At 42.1% G+C, this 6,000-nt stretch overlaps 1 protein-coding gene across 1 annotated transcript in view; it reads right to left on the bottom strand.

Annotated features, from left to right (window-relative positions):
- The window catches only part of DDR2 (discoidin domain receptor tyrosine kinase 2), a 253,306-nt gene extending 250,326 nt beyond the window's left edge, over window positions 1–2,980 (bottom strand). Inside the window, exon 1 of the mRNA XM_072648779.1 lies at window positions 2,964–2,980. The gene's annotated coding sequence lies outside the window, so the exon portion shown is untranslated. The remainder of the gene's footprint in view (window positions 1–2,963) is intronic.
- Window positions 2,981–6,000: the final 3,020 nt, after the last annotated feature.

Consider the following 6,000-nt stretch of genomic DNA (forward strand, 5'->3'; position numbering starts at 1 on the left):
TAGAGTTTTATTTCTTATATTCTTTTATATTCTCTCTTCTTTGAGAAGGATGTCTGCACCTTTCCTTAGACAGAGACATGGCTGTAGCACCTGGAGGAGCAGTTGTCAGACTTCTTTTCCACTGGGTTTGTTTCCCATGATGATGGCACCAGGTTAGAAGCATTGCTCTTCCCAAAGCTCTTGGATTCAGGGTCCAAAGCTATCTTCCATCAGGTTGTGAAGTGGACATTATTTCCCCTCCCCCCCAGAGCCCCTGGGTTGAGAAATGTCTGTTTAGTTCTAGGCAGGGTTGGGCCTAGTAGCCACTTTCTGTTAGTGGCTACACTCTCTGTTGTACCCCTTTGCCTAGCAGCTGCCTGGGCCCCCCTCTCTGTTGTACCCTTTTGCCTAGCAGCTGCCTGGGCCCCCCTCTCTATTGTACCCCTTTGCCTAGCAGCTGCCTGGGCTCCCATCTCTGTTGTACCCCCTTTGCCTAGCAGCTGCCTGGGCCCCCCTCTCTGTTGTACCCCTTTGCCTCGCAGCTGCCTGGGCCCCCCTCTCTGTTGTGCCCCCTTGCCTAGCTGTACCTAGGAACCCCTGCCAAAACTGTTCTGTGAAAAATGTGTGCTATTGGAACCACAAGGCTGTACCGGGAGGTGCTAAGATGCTTAAAAGGCACACACACCTTTGTTTGGGGCTGCCTCTTCAGAGGACAGCCGCCGGCTAATAAAGATGCTCCCAAATTCTCAATTAACTCTTGCCTATTCCTGTCTCAGTCTGTCCATTTCAGTTGGAAGAGGAGATGATGGTCAAGATGGTGGTGGCTTGACTTACCTGGCACATTCTGCCTCCTTTCTGTAGAGATAGATTGTCCAGGACTCTCAGATTCAACTTTCTAATGTGGTTCCTTAGGATGTATCTCATACTAGGGCTTTGGTGAACAGTTCACTTAATCTCTTGCATTTCACTCTAGCTTCCAGAAAATGGATCTATAATCCCTCCTTTTATAGCTTTCTCTGATGAATTTCCTGCCATATTCTTCTCCAGTATTTAGCAACACACACGCACATACACACACATTCAGTGGTATCCCTTTTAGGTTGCTCCCTCAGAGTCGTGGAAAACTCCCAGACCTCAGTTTGTCTTAGTCAGAGAATTAAGGTCTCTGTCTGCTTGGATGCCATGTCAAACAAAGAACCCTATTCTGGTTTTCTCTATTGAATAGTCTTGTTGACCTCTCACCTCCCAAAAGGATGCCCAGGCATCATTCACTGCATTCCTCTCAGTTGTTCTTCAAGGCCCCAGGAATCCTTCACAACCAAGTATGTGACTCCCCAAAATCCCACCCCTATATTCTTACAATATTCCCAGGGAGGGAAATGATCCTGGTAATCCAAACACAGTCCTAGTTAGTTTGAAGATCCATGAAAAGCTCATCACTTCTAATCATCTCATTTAACATAATAATATAGCTAGCATTTGTACATCTCTTTAAAGTTTGCAAAGAGCTTTACAAATAGTATCTAATTTTATCCTTCTATAGTTTTCATTATAAAAGGCTCGTGTGAGTCTACTAAGCAACATATTTCAATATGCATACCTCCCAACAACAGTCAAAGGTGAATTGAGAATACTCGAATCACAGAATCTTGAAATTCCAGATTTGGAATGAGTCCTATAACCATATAATTATTTGAACAATAATACAAAACTGCATTTATTCTCTACATAAAATTTCTGGGCCATCACCAGTCATTTTGCCTTTTTTCCTTCCACTGGACTTCGATGGCTCTGGAAGAGAGAGTGAGACTGACATCTTTGTGCAACACTGCCTCACTTAAATCCAATTCACGCATGAGTAAAGATATCACCTGTGATGTCCCCTTCAAAAACAAAGGATGAACACCAAGACCAACAACAATTTTGTCCTTTCAACAACCCTGGGAGATCGGTGCTATTATTATCCCCATTTTACAGATAGGGAAACTGAGGTTTCCTAAGGTCATTTCAGCTAGTAATGTCTGAAGCAGGATTTGAACTCAGATCTTTCTGACTCCAGGTCTAATGTTCTCTCCACTGAGCCATCTACCTAACTCAAGTAGGCATGCTCAAGGGGACACTAGCAAAATGCTTTGAGACTCAGGGAGCAGAAAGCTTACAGATACTCAGACTCAGTTCCCTTAAAGGGAAGTCTGTACATCTGCCAGTTCCCTCCAGAAAACCACATGTTCCCTGAGGAATGGAACCCCATGGCCAAGAAATGACAGCAGCTGGAAGCAATAGTAAAGTTGCCAGGAATCCCTGGACAAGCAGGAAAGTAATGGAAACGAGCCTCCCGGACACTGAGGAGGAATGCCTGGATAAGGTCTGCTGCAGAGATGGAGAGCAATTCCCCAACAACTCTGTATTCATTACCAAGCAGGAGCTAGAGCCCCAGAGCAGTATGAAGTAAGCTATAACATGAAAGGGCACTAGGTGGTACAGTAGGTAGAGTGCCAGGCCCCTAGTCAGGAAGACTCATCTTCCTAAGTTCAAATCTAGCTTCAGACAGTTCCTAGCTGCATGACCCTGGACAAGTCACTTAACCCTATTTGCTCTTTTGGAGAAGGAAATGGCAAAACACTCCAGTATTAGCCAAGAAAACCTCACATGGGATCATGAGGAGTCAGACATGACTAAAAAATGATTAAACAGCAAAATAATAACAGGGACTAAACCCAGCTTTTGTCCTCTCTTTGAATTAAAGGGGTGTTAACACACTAATAATGAATGATCATTTCTTTCCTCTTTTAGGGGGAGATCTCAATCACAGGTTAGTATGACTACAACCACAACATAATGGCATATACAGAATACTTTAAGGTTTACAACATGCTTTATATAGGTCTTATTCCATCCTCACAAGAGCCCTAAGAAGCAGGTGCTATTATTATCTCCGTTTTACAGTTGAGGAAACTGAGGCAAGCAAAGGTCAAGTGACTTACCCGGTCACACTAGGAAGTATCTGAGGCCGGATGTGAACTCCATGTCCAATGAGTTATCCTCTGCACCATCTAGCTCCTTTATAGTCTACAGCAGGAGTGTCAAACACATAGTCCATGGCTGTAACATTCCCAAGTATGGCCTGAACCAGATTAAAAAGTAATTGGGAGATATTGTAACAAAAAATACATTAAAACAGAGATAAAATCCTATTTTAAAACTAATCCAATATGGAACCTGCAGTGATTCTTATATATAGATTGGTGGCCCCTGTTTCTAATTGAGTTTGACATCACTAGTCTAGAATCATGTATAGGTTCCATGTCAACAGGGGGAATCACTGGAGAGAGAAATTAACACCTTCACTATTTATGGGCTGTGGTACAAATTCTTTGCACTTTACATTTTCTGTTTCATGAATTAAAGTCTGTCCCACATTGATGCCTTGTTGTCCCAAGTGCTTGGGATCTGAGAACAAGTTTGCTCTTTCTGTAGAGACATGTTGTTATTGATGGTGATGACGATTAATCATTCAGTCACATCTGACCCTTCATGACCCTCTCTGGGGTTTTCTTGGTAGATATACTAAGGTAAAGAGTGGTTTGCCGTTTCCTTCTCCAGCTCATTTTACAGATGAGGACACTGAGGCAAACAGGATTAAGTGGCGTGTCAGGGTCACCCAGCTAGTAAGGATCTGAACTGATCTGAACTCAGGTCTTCCGGACTCCAGGCCTGGGTCTCTATCCACTGTGCCATCTAGTTACAAGCCATACTCAGAAGTTCCCAGCAGCCCCTGTGACAGGTAAAAGATGAAAGGATTGAGGGAACAAAGATTCAAGCTTCTGAACATACTGATTTATTAAGCAAGGAATGCCAATTTCTCAACAAACCAGGACCAGGCCTCCTTAGCTTCAGCACTGGACCCAAATACAAGGGGAGATAGATTTTTATACATTAAGAACAATCAATAAGACTAATTAATTAAAAGGGAACAATTAGCCAGGATACCAAATTAGGTAACTGACTTCTAATTGGAGGAAAGATTAGAGACTTTCCAAGTTGGGAGGAGGAGAGCAAATGTTTCAATTCTCTGAAATGAGGGGGAGGGAGGGAAGTGGGGGGAAGGTATTCCCCACTCCTCCCCAGTGTCACGAATAATCAAAGGAACATGGAAACAGTAAGTGATCGACCAGTACAGGGCCAGTTTTCACTGAAGACATATGAGTTGCTTGAGATGTACAACTGTGAGAAAATTCATTGTATCAGTCTTTGAATCTGTTCAATCTTTGGTTTCTGGTCAGTATAACCTAGGTCCTTAGTTAAGGGTCTCTAAACAACAGGTAGGGATGGTCTAGCTTCCTAGTCATGCAGGATTGGGTTCAACCAAAGCAATACAGTTTTCTCTCAATTCCTACAATTGAATAAAGTTTTCTCACAAGATGGAAATTTAACTAGCCCCCTATTTGAATAGAAAGGGAACTGAACTACAAGATAGAGTCAGTGTGGTTCACTTAATTCCCATAATTAACCTGTGCTGTTCTATTCCGTTTAACACTTTGGATGGAAACAAAGCAAGCCAAATTTTAATGTCCCCAGGGAAATTATAGAGAGTGATTTGTGAGAAACCAAGTCAAAAAAACGAGCATTTGTTAAATGCTTACTCTGTGCTAGGCACCGTGGGAAACGCTGGAAATACAAAAATAAACAAAAAGAAAGACAATCCCTTCCTTCAAAGGAGTTTACATACTAATGGGGTGAAGAAAGCATGTAAATAGGAGAAGGAAAGTCCCAAGAATCATAACAGAGAAGAAGTCTGGACAGTCAAAGGAGGAATAAAAGAATGAAAGCAGCTGCCTAGCCACTTTCCTTAAAATAGAGGTTCCAGGAGGAACTGACCAATCAGAGGACTGGATCTTCCAGAGTAAGAAAGCTACTGGATCATGACAAATAGGAAGACCAGAAAGGAAACACAAAGGTGAAAGTGGACTAGTCCCTGCCCTCAGGGAAGGAGAACATATAGACATACATAAATATTTACGTATCATATGCAATATTCATATGAAGCAGTTTGGGGAAAGAGTGCACCAGCAGCTGGGCAAATCGAACCCAGCCTATATAAATACAGAGTGTATAAACCCAGAGGACAATTCTGCAGTTGCGGGTAGAGGTTACAGAAAAATGAGGACGTATCCTTTGCTCAAAGTCATCCAGCTTAGAGACCCAGGGTGGATAGGCAAAGTGGTATGATGCGATGTATTTATAAGTTAAGAAAGTAAATGATACAACCTGTCTTAAGATGCTTCCACCAATCAACCCTGGTTGCCACAAGATAAACCAGAAAGTTCAGTAAAGAGGAGCTAGGAGACCGGAGTTCTTAATCCAGCCTCGGCCATGAATTCTAGCTGGGAGTAAATCATCTCTTCTCTGTAGGTTTCACAGATGCATAGAATACAAGAGCCAAAATGTCAGAAGGCCTCTGGTCCAAATTCCTCATTTACATGAGGAAGATGAGGTTTGAAAGAGTTAAATGTCTCACCAGGCAATCGTTCAGAGAGTTACTGGCAGAGCTAACACAAACCTCTTTGTACTTCATTGCCTCATCTATAAAATGAGGGGTTGCATAAGGTGATCTTGAAGCTACTTTCCAGTCCTGTGAATTCTATTTATGGTCTCTAAAGATGGAAGTTCTCCAATGGGTGGGGTGTGTGCTGGAAACATGAGAGCTGATCGTTAAATATGATACAAGCTAGGGTTTAAATTGTTGCTTTGTTGACCATCTAGATTTAAGAAAGTGACAGAGAAAATGTTAGAAATCCTAATTAAACTTAAATGTATATCCTGTACATTTTTTTTCCAGACAGTTAGTTGTTAAACATTTACCAGCACACTATCAGCACTTATCAACAGTTTGCAAAGTATGGCATGGGGTTAAAAAGTCAACTCTATTTTTATAATAATATTGACATTTTCATTTCTAATATAGTAAATATTGATAGATATAACCCACACAAACAAAAAGGGGGATGGGGAGAGGTCCTC

This window comes from Notamacropus eugenii, chromosome 2 (genome assembly GCF_028372415.1).
Source record: "Notamacropus eugenii isolate mMacEug1 chromosome 2, mMacEug1.pri_v2, whole genome shotgun sequence".
NCBI lineage: Eukaryota > Metazoa > Chordata > Mammalia > Diprotodontia > Macropodidae > Notamacropus > Notamacropus eugenii.